Source organism: Phocoena phocoena, chromosome 21, assembly GCF_963924675.1.
Source record: "Phocoena phocoena chromosome 21, mPhoPho1.1, whole genome shotgun sequence".
NCBI classification, from domain to species: Eukaryota; Metazoa; Chordata; class Mammalia; order Artiodactyla; family Phocoenidae; genus Phocoena; species Phocoena phocoena.
The window spans coordinates 23,930,000-23,943,893 of NC_089239.1; positions in this window are offsets into that span (position 1 = coordinate 23,930,000).

Genomic DNA, 13,894 nt, shown 5'->3' on the forward strand with positions numbered 1-13,894 from the left:
ACTTAAAACTGAGAAAATATTCATTGTTCATCTGAAGGAATGGGGGTGGGTTGATGGATATTCTGGGAGCAGAGCTACAGCTCCACTCAGCTACCTCTGAATGCTGGCCTTTGCAGAGCAGCGATATCACCCAGTGTCCATACGCAACAGAATGCTCTTGGAGCCAAAGTCAAATAGCCAGACACAGAAGAATCAGGTGGTAAACAGGCTGGGTTAGCTTAATCGAATCAGATAGTAAAGCAGGAGAGGTAGAGACAGCTAAGTAATTTATCCATCCAAATTAAGTGGCAACATCAAAAGAAGTTATGAAGGTAAGACTTGAATCTAGCAAACAACATACTGTGAAACCAACGCTATGTAAAGAAAGTGGAATCCCGTTATTACAGCCACTGTTAAAATCAGACTCAGTGTGTCCATCTGTCCTATGAAAAGATTCACTCTGGTCATACTCAACCCCTAGGTCCCTAGTCCTAGTTTCAAATCGCTCAACCTACTTGAGACAATCAAGTATCTGGGTCTTGAACTGTCCATCAAGTAAGCTCAGTTGTATAATCCCAGTTTCCTAGTAGGAAAGTTTAGAATTAAATAGCGAAATGATACAGCAAATCACTTTCACAGTACTCGTAATTTTTAAATCAGGCTTAATAATTTGTACATTTGGTATTTACACATCAGATAGAGACACTAATTAGACCCACATGTGCTTTGTGATTCTAATTCAGATGTATACAGTTGGCCCTTGAACAACCAGGTTAATTCAAGTATAATTTATAGCAGCCATTCCATCCACGGTTCCTCAGATTCAATCAACCACGGATGGGCCATGTGGTATTTACTATTGAAAAATACCCATGTGTAAGTGGAAATGGGTAGTTCAAACCTGTGTCATTCAAGGGTCAACTGTAATTGATTTTAGACTTGTAATTTTAAGTTGAAAGGTAGAAGAATTTTGACTTTGACTCGCTCCTCATTTAAAACCTTGGTTTATTAGATTTACAAGGGTTGAATGAATTTAATAGTTACAAGTATGTAAGCTCCATGAAGGCAAGGGATGTTTTCTGTTTTATTCATTGCAGTCCATTGTTCTGCTTTGTTCATAGCTGTGTCCAGTGGCTCACAGTAACTGGCCCAGATGTGATGACTAATGAAGTCTGATTAAGTACTCTGAAGAATCTGGTTTGAAATTTTCCATAACTGTGTTTCTAAATGGGGCTAATTATTGAGTAAAAGGACTTTAGTCTTCAATGTGAGTTGATCAAATGTTTTTCAAAGGCCCCTGAGAGTTACAGTTTTAATTTTATTATTTTTAAAATACCAAATTTACAAACTGAATGCATTGAACCTAAAAACTGAAGGAAATTTGATTTTCCCATTTGTATCTCTAATCAAGGAAAATTTGATATTTTGAACTTGTATCTCTGGTATACTGAACATTCATTAAAGACCTAAATATAAGTGATCTTTGCTGTGCACAGAAAGCCCCACTTTGGTATGGTAAGAGAGCTAAGTCCGCAGAAAGGAAATAGGTGTTTATGTATTTACGTACGTCTGTGATATATGCATCAAACTTTGTGATTAAAATATTTGTTAAATAAAAATCAAAATTCTGAGTCTGATAGTCATTTATCTTGCTGCTGCATCCTGAAACATAATTTGAAAAAGATATTAACAGTTTCATTTGACAAATGTGCTTTTAGTAAAAAAAAATACATATACACACCTTAAAATTGTGTGGCTGCGTGGCCCGGGTTAAGAAGCTGAATGGAATCTGGAAATGAATGTGTCCCAAAAGGACGAGGGCTTTTTCAGAGGCTTTCGAGCTGGAAGATTGGGAGTATTTCTTATGTGACGCATATATACACTCATATATTTGCATGTATGTACATATGCACATTCATATGACCTGGGCCTCCAAAAGTAGCTAATAAGGTAGCTGACCATGTGTTTGGTAGATAAATCTTTGTCCTCCTTTGCCCAGGCTCCAAACTGCTAGCTATAATTTTATCAGAAAGCTTGAGCATTTATTGTCTTAGAAGATGCTCTCTTCTTATGTGGACCACCAGCGTGGTTGCCAGGGCAGTGGTCACGCTGCTGGCATGAAGGTCTGCAGCTCCCAATAAATAATGTGCTCTGGGGAACCCCTGTCCTGAGATACATTAACAAATGTGACTTGGAAAGAGGGTTCCATTATAAATTCAGAAGATGTGCTAAAGTTACAACAGGCCTGCTGGACTTCTCAGAGCCTTTCATGTGCAAACGCACCTTGTAAATCCACCAAGAAAACAACAACAACAACAACAACTGCTCTTCAAGCTCTAATCATAGGACCACCTGTCGCTGGAACACATTTAGGCAAACAGATCTAGACAGGTGGTGGGAGGTGATAAATCCATGGCGTAAAACATGTTTCGGAGAAGTCGTAAGTTTGATGAGACAGTGTATATATTGGTCTTTGCACCCCTATCAAAATCTAAGCTGAATTTCCCTTAGTCTCTCCACCAGGTACATTGTCACCTATAACCCACTGCCGACAGGGCTACAATGAATAATGGTGGTCAATGAATTCTACTCCCAAAGAAAGCAATTATTTGGGGATGGAGGAACTCACCAAGGAGAAGTAACTCAAGAGGGTCCTTGAGTGTTTGGGAGAATGGAGAGGCTGGAGTAGGCTGGCAGGATGATGACATCCGTCTCCAGGCCAGACTAAGCGAAGTCAGAGTAACAGAGGGCAGGTCGGTGTGGTGACGCCAAGGAGAGCAGGCATTCACGTCTTTGCTGGGGGCCTGGGAAAAGTTCATCTTTGAGTTCCACTGTTTCAACTGTCATGGTGATAAGCTCTCAAAGTGAAGATCAGAGGTAAATATATAAACGTTCCATTTCACTGCTGGCAAGCAGAAGGCATCAAGAAAAAAATAGCCAAGTTTATTATTACGCTTGATCACTAAGGGAGGGGCACTTAAAAAACCTGAACCCTTTCTAGATCCTTTTGTCCACCTATGCATCCTGCTTTGCATCAAATAACAAAACAAGCTGAATTCCAGTGGGGGCCAGCAAGTAACAGTGATACCATACCGTGGATGCTACTGAGTTACATAGCTGAAATACAGAGCACCCACAAACTGGGTTTAGGAAAAAGAAAGAAGAAAACACCCAGGCACAGCTAGCGTGTTTTCAAGAGCTGCAGCATTCAGTGGTGCCCAGCACACCCTGCTCAAACTGGAGCAGTTACCCAGGGTCGAGAACAGAGTCCAGAGAAGGTAGAAACAACCTGCGTCTGTCAACAAATGGAAAGAGCAAGTGTGAGGAAATTCTGACACACGCTACAACATGGATGAATCTTGAAGGTATTATGCTAAATCAGCTAGACACAAAAGAACAAATATTGTGTGATGCCTCTTAGATGAGGTGCTTAGAGTAGTCAAATTCAGAGACAGTTGTCAGGGCCTGGGGGAAGGGGAGGGGGAGTTAGGGTTTAACGGGTATCGCGTTTCAGTTTGGGATGGTGATAAAGTTCTGGAGATGGATGGTGGTGACAGTTACACAACAACGTTAAGGCCACTGAACTGTACAGAAAGAATTAAAGTAGTAAATGTTACGTATATTTTATGCAATTTAAAAGATAAAAAAGAATAGAGTCCAAGAAGCAAAGGCACAGTCAGGAAGTGGACAGGGCGGAAGACAAGCTGCTGTGAGCTGGTCCTTTCACCTGCACACACGCGGGGCACACAGCCTCGCCTTTTTTTATGTTTGAAAACAAATGCTGATATCAGGTAGACCGAGAATATAAAACAAGCTCAAAAGTAAACTGGCAGGGTCAGGTTCCACCCAAATATAACTGGAAAATGATTCTTTCAAAGGTGCATTTGAATTTGTCAAGATCTAGAGAAATTTTTTTAAAGACTTTTTAAAGTTTAGGGACACCAAAGTTTTTGCTCTTTAAAATTTATATTAACAAACACTCCATTTCTACCAGCTGGAGAAAGGAGCCTGAGCAAAGTCACAATGGTCAGAAATCGATGGAGGGAACCCTAAATAGTCTTGTTTGTCTGAAAGGCACGAAAATGTCAGGGACTCGTGAGCCACTAAGCTGGAAGGGTATATTGGGACAGTTGGTGGAGTGTTTGGGATTTCAGGTCAATTAGTCTGTGCATAAGTATAGAGGGAAAGGGGCGCGTTGAACCCTGAGCAAAGGAGAGACATAGCTGGGTTTGGACTTGAAATCTTAATCCAGCGGGAACTGGCTGCAAGCTTGAGGGAACTTTCCAAGGTGACGAGAATGTTATCAAAACTGAATTGTGGTGATGGCTACACAATTGTATAAATTTATAAAAACACATAGCACACTCAAAAATGGTTGGATTTTGTGGTATACAATTATACCTCAATGATACTGTTTAAAAAAAATTAACCCAGCCGTAGAGTGGAGGATAACCTGGAAAACTTAAAGACTTGAGCTAGAAAACCAGTTAGGAGGAGACTGCCATAGCACAATTGAGAGGATGCTAGTCAGAATCTGATTTCTAACAGAAGGAATGGAGAACAGTGAACAGGGAACATTGCCAGGTTCAAACCTGCCGACCTACACAGTTGATCTGTGAGAGCCTGGGGAGTGTAGGACAGACAGGGCAGTGGAGGGCAAACAGAGGAGACAGGGTCACGGGTAACTCCAATGTTTATGGACTGATTCCACACATAGACACTGGGAAATCATTTTAATTCTGGATCCTCCCCTTTCTTGAGCTTTGAAGTATTTATGATTTATGCTACTGATTTTGGTCCTTATTCTCATACTTTCTTTCCACTGTTAAATAGTTCTAAAATATTATACAAACACACACATTTTTCTTCGTGCTAATATAACTGGCAATCTCTCCATTACCCAATCCATCGACAAATTTCGCCCTTATCTGGCTTCCTGCTTGGCGCTATTGTCTACTCTCTCCTCTTAAAATGTTTCCCTCCTTTGTCTTTCTTCCTGTCTCTCTCCACTGGTTCTCCTCTTACCTCTCCAGTCCACCTCCACCCATTAAACACTGGTGTTCCCTGGATTCCGTCCCCAATCACCCTTCTCTACCTTCAGTCTCACCAGCTGAGCTCAGCAACATCCACTGCTCTGTCTTAACCCCTAGAAATGACTGATTTCCAAAAACTCTCCATCAGACCTCCCTCCTGATCTCCAAATCCTTATTTCCTACTGCCAAGTGAACATCTTCCCCAGATACTACACGGACAATCAAACTCAAGCTTCTCATTACACACAATTAACCATCTTCATCCGCGTGCTCCCAACCTCTGGCTTCTTGGAATACATTTCTGGACGTGGCGAACGGCACTCCCAGCCATTCGGTCTCCCAAAGCGAGGACCTGGGATGCATCCTCAACTGCTTCCTGTCTCTCACTGCTCTCCTCCCATCCACCCCATGCCTATCGCTACACTCAATCCATCCCCAAATTCTTGTGTTTCTACTGCCTTCCTATATCCTGAAGGCCTGAGTCAAGGCACTGGGGAAGGAGAGGGAGGCCAGACACAGCAAGCCAGTGTCATGTGCCTAAGATACAGAAAGGGTAACCTAAGAAATTCAATGAAGTAAGACTGTTGTAAAATTTGAATATTAAAAATTAAAAATATGTAATCAAATATCTAATTTATTTGCTTGAATACATACTTCAAAATAAGTTTATCCGTGGGGCTTCCCTGGTGGCACAGTGGTTGAGAGTCCGCCTGCCGATGCAGGGGATGAGGGTTCGCGCCCCGGTGTGGGAAGATCCCACATGCCGTGGAGCGGCTGGGCCCGTGAGCCATGGCTGCTGAGCCTGCGCGTCCGGAGCCTGTGCTCCGCAACGGGAGAGGCCACAACAGTGAGAGGCCCGCGTACCGCAAAAAAAAAAAAAAAAAAAAAAAGTTTATCCGTTCAAAACTGAAACTTGATAATAAGCAATTTGTCATCAGTAATCAATATGAAATAGTTTAAGGCAAAAATCAGACTGCACAATAGTAAGACAATTATGTGTTTCAGTCTTATGTTAACTTGCACGGAGAAGCCTCAGTTCACATGTGAACGCAGCTGGAAATCGTACAAGTATTTAACCATCTTTTCTGATACAAGATTTCGACACTGAAGATGAAGCCCCTGACTTCTGTTCAACAAACTTTGTTACCTGAGGTAAACCTCGGGATCTGTTTTGTTCTGCATATGCCGCGTATATAGGAATGTCCACTGCCCTATTCTTTGAGAAAATACCCATGAGGCTCTTCTGTCAGGGTTTCGCGTCTCTCTTCAGAATGGTTAAAGTATTCTCAGTGAAAGGATAAGAGTTTTAAACAAGTTGTTCAGTCAACTAAAGGAGCCCATTTCACCACGCTCTCCCTGAGCAGCCTCTACATCCAGTGGCCTCTTTCAATCTACCTCATACTAGAAACCTGTCTTGGCAAATTAGCACGTGTTGCAGCTATATTTGTTCATTTGACGGACCTGCAGTTATACTCATAAGCTTCAGGGAATTAAAGGGAGCACCGAAATGTCAGCATTTACAAAGCCAGGAGTCACTAGGCATACTCTCACAGAGAGCAAGCTTCCCCTAGAAAGACCTAATATTTTTCTCAAACCCTAAGAGATGATTAGTGGACTTTCTCACTGAAAGCCAACAAGCTTCAGAATGAAACAAGGGTCCGTTGGAGTCACCACACCTCTTCACAAGTTGAAGGGAAAAAAGGAGAAATTCAGTTGCCTGACTGACATGACTGACAGTTGTGACAATTCATTAAGTAAATCTTTCCATTTTCCGACTTGCCCTGTGTAGACAACAGTGAGCGACTTTGCTTCTACTGCCAACCTTCAGAGGCAACACAGGTCCTCCTGGACCACCCGAGATTTCAGCACAACTGAACGTGGTGGCTCCGTGAACTTTGTTCAGCTCATAATTGACTAACCACAAAAGACCAGCTAAAATCACAGTATCAGTGGGTTCCTCCAATTGTAGTGACTGGTCTCAGTCTCGGTGTGATCAGAAAAGGTCAGAAAAATTGTAACTCTCATCATTTTATGAAGAAGAATACCTTATCTTCACACTGAACGATTCCTTGAAGTATTTTGCCATGAGAGAACAAGTAGACTTTTGTGAGGTAGAAGATATTTCACGATTCTTCCTCATCTCATGACAAAACCATGAAGATCATGTGATCTGTAAATCCACTCACTGAGCACAGATAAACAGTTATGAGGAGTAACACCTAAAAGTAAAACACGGCACACACAGGGCCACACAGAAATGGCCTCCACCTCGCAGACCCTCACACGTCCCCGAGTGACACGCGGCATCAATCTGTAAGCCTTCGTTTCTTTTGTACTTTTTCCTTAAAAGATCAATATACATATGAGTTCTCACTGTTCCTCAGCAATGTCAATCTCCGTCTCCAGACCTTCTCGGAAGCTGCCCTGTTTGCCTAAGATGCCTATCACCACCTTGTCCTCCTGGAAGACTCTCATTCATCCTTCAAGATTCAAATTGCAGTCAGTGCTCCGACAAACTTTCCATCTTCTCCCTCTCTTTGCCTCCCACACCCTCTCCTGCAGAGTTGGGAGCCCTGGTCCCATCTATACAGCAATCTGTGCGCTTCCATGATGGTGCTTACAATGCTGTAATAGAATGCGGTACCGTACAGAGATGTCCCCTGCTTCCCTGGCTTTCCGGTTCCTTGAGACCAAAGACTGTTTTGTTCATTGAACAGATGTTCATTGAGCACTTGCTATGCGCTGAAGACGGCTACAAATTCTGGGATTCAAAGTTTAAAAACAAAGTAGCAATAAGAACAAAACTGTCTGTGATTAAGGAGTCTCCATGCCCATGGGGGAAGATAACAGTAAACAAATTAGTAAATTATACAGAATATGAAATAGCAATGAGTGGAGTGGAGGAAAATAACGCCGGGGAGGAAGGCTAAGATGAAGGTTTTCGATTTAAGATGGAGAGGCCAGGGAAGACTTCACTTCGTTCATCTTTTGAAGCCTCGTGCCTTTTAAAAGTAGGTTCTCTATAAGCAGGTGCCAGGATATGTTGATTTTTGGCCCTCTGCAGCGTTGTGTTCCTCGCAGAAGCCCAACAAATGCCCATGGATTTCTAAAGTGCTTTCAGGGTCATAAAGGAATATCATACCTACTTTGTTTTCCCTCAGATCCACTAGTAGCTAAGGAATAATAAATAATGCATTATGTTTGCATAGGACCTTACAGTTTATTGAGTCTCGTAAGGTCTGAGGTCAGCAAGGTAACATTTGTTATCATAATTAAAGATGAAAAAACGAAGGCTCAAAGGCAGTAAGTGATTTGCCCCAAGTCATACAGAGGTTGAAAAACCAGAATTCCTCTCTTGAGATTCCCAGTCCAGGATTTTTCCTGCCCTACCCTGCTGCCCCCGTAATGATGGATGGGGGTAGTTACTAAATTTAGGGTTATATGTTAATTGCTTTTGGGTAGTCCGAAGCTCACAGAAATCTTTATATTGCTAGAATAGTCCCCCAATTTCTAAGTTATTAATAACTTTTTATGAATATATGTGCGTGTGGAAGAGACGACAAATTTCTTTGGATGACTCAAATGACTCCCTCGGTTGGTTTATACAGATGGTGCATGAGATTTAGACCTAAATCCACACACCTCCTTCAGACTAATCAATCTTGAAAGTTTTCTTTTCTCAATTCTGTTTGCAGGTCACCACAGAGCTGCTTCCCAAGCCACTGAAAAACCACACGATAACACAGATGGATTTTAAAGGAGGAATCTTTTTTTCAACACGTCACTTCCTGTGCTTCAAAGAAATGTTATACAGGAACAATTAAAATCATATATGAAAACATAAGCAAAGTTCCAACAGGTTCCTGTTCTATCAAATTACAATAATTTTTTAAAAGATATTTAAATTCCTGACTCTATTTAAGAATAACTACTTTAACTCCCAGCAAATTATAGGACTTTTATGTGATATCCTTTAATAATTACTAATAACATTTCGACTTTAATATAGAATAAAAAATACACAGATGAGATTAATAATTACTACTAAGTGCATTGGAGAGATTTTTTCCAACTCTCCTTCAATATTTCAAAATTTAAGTAATTAGCCTTCTGGGTAATAATCTTTAGTCTTCCTATTATTATTCATTTGATACTTTAAAGGTGCTATGAGACTTCTATTTCAAACAGAGAGGGTTAACTATAACCTAATAATCATTTGCAGTAGCTTTCATTCGTTACCATGTTATTTATTATTCAACGAGGACATTTTTTTCAAGTAAAAAGGATGCTATTAATTACACTAGGACAAAACGCTTGACCAGAACCCTCCTGGTCCAACAGGGACATACGGTCACTCTACTTTTAGTGGAAGAAGGCTGGTCAAAAAGTATAATTTTTGCTTTATAAGAGGAACAAATAAATGTAAGTGGGGAGACAAGAAAAACTGCCAGTATGATCAGATATTTTAAAATGTAAAATACTGGCATTTGGGGGTGTCACCATGTACTCTTCTTTGTCCCCTGACTAATGGGGGTGGAGGCTCAAAGACCTGTGGCCAAAGTTTAATTTTTGGCAAGACATAAATTGCATTGGTTCTGCTATGATCTCGTTTACCCAAGCCAAAAATTGGCTGAGGTAATTCCATCTGATGGCAAACGCTTCCTGCAAGCAGAATACACAATACAGCATAACCTGCATTCCCCAGCCTTTCCCCCCCACCCCGCCTTGTTTTCCCAGTTCCCACAAAGAACGAGGGACTACCTTCTTAAGAGGCCAGCGGGGGCTCCCTCCAGGCCACCAAGCTGAGCGCTGGCAGCAGGGGGAAGGGACAAGTGCCAAGTCCTAACATTTTGCACGTGGACTGTGCTTTGTGACACAGACTAGACTAGAGGTGAGGGCCCGCCCTCGTTTCAGCCTACAGGTGAGTTTCGTGTGGACACACCTTTGTGCCGGTCAGGAAACTGCTACCTCTCTGTCTTCATGGCTTCTCAGAAGAAAGGAGTAACATCCTAGAAATGGGAAAAGGCCAAACCCAAATAAGAAGCTACAAGAAAGAGACAGAAGGCAATAAAGAAAAGAGAAAGTTGAACCCAGAGACAGGATGGAGACACTGTTTTGCGACACAGTTTTCTTCCAAAATCTTAGAGGGAAGCTGATTTCCAGAGAATATCTGATCTGGCTTCCTGGCTCCAGACACTGCGTGTTTAAACATCTCCAAGTTCTTGGAGGTGAGCCTCCTACAGAGTTTTCCAGAGCCAGGACACATTTTTAGACCTAAATTATTTCCGTTGCAGACCTAAAGAAATCCATCCATGTTTGGTGTTGACATAAATGTATTCATGGAGCCAGCACCTATATGCTAGTGAATGGGTGGCACGGCAAATGGGATATTTGAAATTTAGATCCTGTAACAATTGAAATATAACTTGCTTAGAGGAGAGGCTAAATACGTCTTAAGTATGCATCAATTATGAGAACGTCCGATTTGCTTTCACGTGTCACGACAGACCATTATAATCAACACCATAACCTCAGCAACTAAAACAGAAAAGCTTAAAAGGAAGGGATTTTATGCACTTGTCAGAGTCCAAAATGACCAAGTTCAAGAACTGCAGCACTGCACTGTGCCCATGAAATCAAGGCAAAAGGCTCCTCCAGCTGCGCGCCTGCACGTTTCCAGGAGGCCCACAGGCCGTAGGACAGGAGAACAGAGGGGAGAGGCCTTGAGCCACCCTGGAGGGGTACAGTTCTCTCCACCCACCCCCCACCCCACCCCAGAATCTTGCTAAGGCAAGGATTTCCCTGCAAGGATTTTGCTAAGGCGGAGGAGTTTAGGAGTTAAAAGTGACGACTCTGGAGCACATCTCTCAGTGTCTGAATCCCAGCATCTCTACTTCCCAGCCGGGCGACCTCAGACATGAGCTCTATCCCTGAGTTCTTCCTCTGTAACACGGGGAAGACAAAAGTGCCAATTTAATGGGGCTGTTCTGAGGATGAAATGAAGTATGTGTCTGGCAATCAGTTAGTGCTCAGTAAATGTTACTTTAATTCATTTTAGTTAACACCCTCGACCGGGTCCAAGGCCGACACACCCTGACTGCCAGGTCAGGTGGTGCACCCCCTGGGAAGCTCAGAAAATTCTTTACTGTGCCATGCTAAATCATTTAAGTAGTCTCTTTCTCTCTTAATGTCTTCTCTTCTTCTATTCTTTCAGTGATTACCCTGATATTTCAACAGGCATTCTTGAACTTGAAAACAATCTAAAATAAATCACCATCTCCATATTCTCCCAAACAACACAAATACCTGACAATGATTCAGCTCTGTACAAACATATATTGGCTCCCAGGTTATTGTTTCATTTCCTTCCTTCCTTCTTCCTTTCTTTCTTCCTCCATCTCCTGCTTCTTTTCCCTCCCTCTACTCCCTCCCTCCCCCCTCCCCCTCTCCTTTCTCTGTCCCCCCCCTTTTTTTTACGGTTTTAAATAGTCAAACCTTGTTGCAGTTTACCCTGTTTACCAGTTTCTTTGCTCAGCATGAACAGGCCAGTTCCCTTGGGGCTGAGTTGCTAGCTTAATGGTACAGAAATGTGGATGGAGCTAGATTTGCATTTTATGAGATCGAAGAGGCAAGAAATGCTATGAAATATTTCACCTGGAAATTTATAGTGGTTTTTGTTTTAATCCCGGGGCTTTTGAGGATATATGGTCTGCTATATTGCTGGAAATGGAATCAAGCAGCTCACTTTTTCTTTTGTCTCTGACAGGAAGAATTTCTTAATAATTATAAAATCTGAGTTTTTCACCAAAAAAAAAAAAAAAGAAAAATAGAGACCATTAAAAGAAACACACACACATGCATGAAACAAAAGTTTCCAGACATCCTTTACCATTTTCACAATCAGTCAGGTATGATATGGTGATGGTCCCCTCTCTCTATTTCTCTCCCCCTCCCTCCCTCCCCTCCCTCCCTTCCTCTCGCATCAGTGGGCTTAAGGCAACGTGGCCATGTGGCCATTCAGAGACCTGCTGAGAGGGCAACCCCTAAGAGGCAGCACAGCACAGCAAGGCTCAGGGAGACAGGGTGGGGGTGATGGAAAGCACACCAGGCTGGTCCCAGGGTTCTTAAGCTCATGTCTTCCTTCCACTGTGGACTTCCTCTGGCATTTTGAGCAAGTGTCGTGTAACTTCTCTGCTCCTGTATTGTTTTACCCACCAACCTCAACGAGGTACTGGAAAAGATAAGAGCTCTATAGAGAAGAACACTGAAGGAAGGATAAAGAACACCAGCATGGAAGTTCTATGCCAGCCTTCAATAATTCCCAGCAGTCAACTCACCAAACCTCTATGACTCTCAATATCTTCATTTAGAAAAGGTGGGAACTGCACTCAACAGCTGCCGCGTCCCTTTCCTGGTTCAAACACCACGACGGGCTACCATAATGCGATAAATATGCAGACATTCTGAAGTCTAGGAAAGCGCTACATCTCACTTTTATTGATATTTAGAAGAGCTGATTAGGGCCAGAGTAATAATAAATACATACTAAGTCATTGATCTATTTCTTTGTGACTTTGAGATGATAATAACGCAAGTCACGGTAAAATTTTACTTTGGAACAACAGGAAGAATAAAAAGAAATTCTTAGGAACTCAGAATTTGACACTATTGGTTATGCCAGTTCAATGTTAAACACAGAATTTGAAGTCAGGTCCCAGTTTAAGTCCTGGCTCAGCTCCTTACCTCCTCTGTGTCCCTGAACAAATTATTTAACCTCTATAAGCCTGCGTCTTCTCATCTTTAAAATAAGAACGGTAAAAATATATAGTGGTCAATTTAAATAAGATAATATATGTAGAGCTCTTGGCTCAGTCTTATATTCAGGAAGTCCCTGCCATCAAAGATGAGCAAGTGGGGGCTTCCCTGGTGGCGCGGTGGTTGGGAGTCCGCCTGCCGATGCAGGGGACGCGGGTTCGTGTCCCGGTCCGGGAAGATCCCACATGCCGCGGAGCGGCAGGGCCCGTGAGCCATGGCCGCTGAGCCTGCGCGTCCGGAGCCTGTGCTCCGCAACGGGAGAGGCCACAACAGTGAGAAGCCCGCGTACCGCAAAAAACAAAAAAACAAAGATGAGCAAGTGGGCTAAAACTTAGTAGAGTCAAGGATTTTCACTAAGTATTTACCTGATTAAGACTTAAAGTCTTATTTGGGGGAGAAAAGCTTGTTTTGTTTCCCAAAGACTAAAGAAAACTAGCAGTAGCAACGCAGCTCTACTTGGTGTTTGCTGGGCAAAAAACAAAGGATTGCGGTCTGCGTAGAAAACACCCACCAAATGAGATGCCCAGGTACTCCCTCATCTTCCGCATTGATCCGGGACCCTCCACCCGTGTACAGACCACCAGCAGCTGTGGCAGTTCAAGACTGCCTAAACCAGCACCTCGGACCCTCCAGGGGGCCGGCCCACCATGCAGGGCACCTCACCCATCCCCTTTGGCACAGCTCGTGGCCATCCTTCAACACAGAGCAGATCTGGAAACCATTAAAGTTCCAAAGAGAAGATGAGTAAAATTTTAGTAAAAATTGGCACCGTCGATGAAGCATTATATTGTAGAAAGCACAACAGTCAAAGCCCTCCATAGACGGGGGCCTTAAACCCTGGGGAGTTTAACCGCAGATGACACAATGGCATGGTCCCACGGCCTCTGCACCTCCTGAGGTAAAGCTTCCACCCTTTCTGATCTTACTCAGTCCCCCAATGGCATGCACGCACACATCGGGCGCTGCCAGAGACCGTATACACTGCCCTGAGTTCACCCTGGTTCCCGGGCCCATGTGATCAGTCTGCCTGGTTTTCTATCTCCTCGCCCATCTCTGATTCTTGGCCG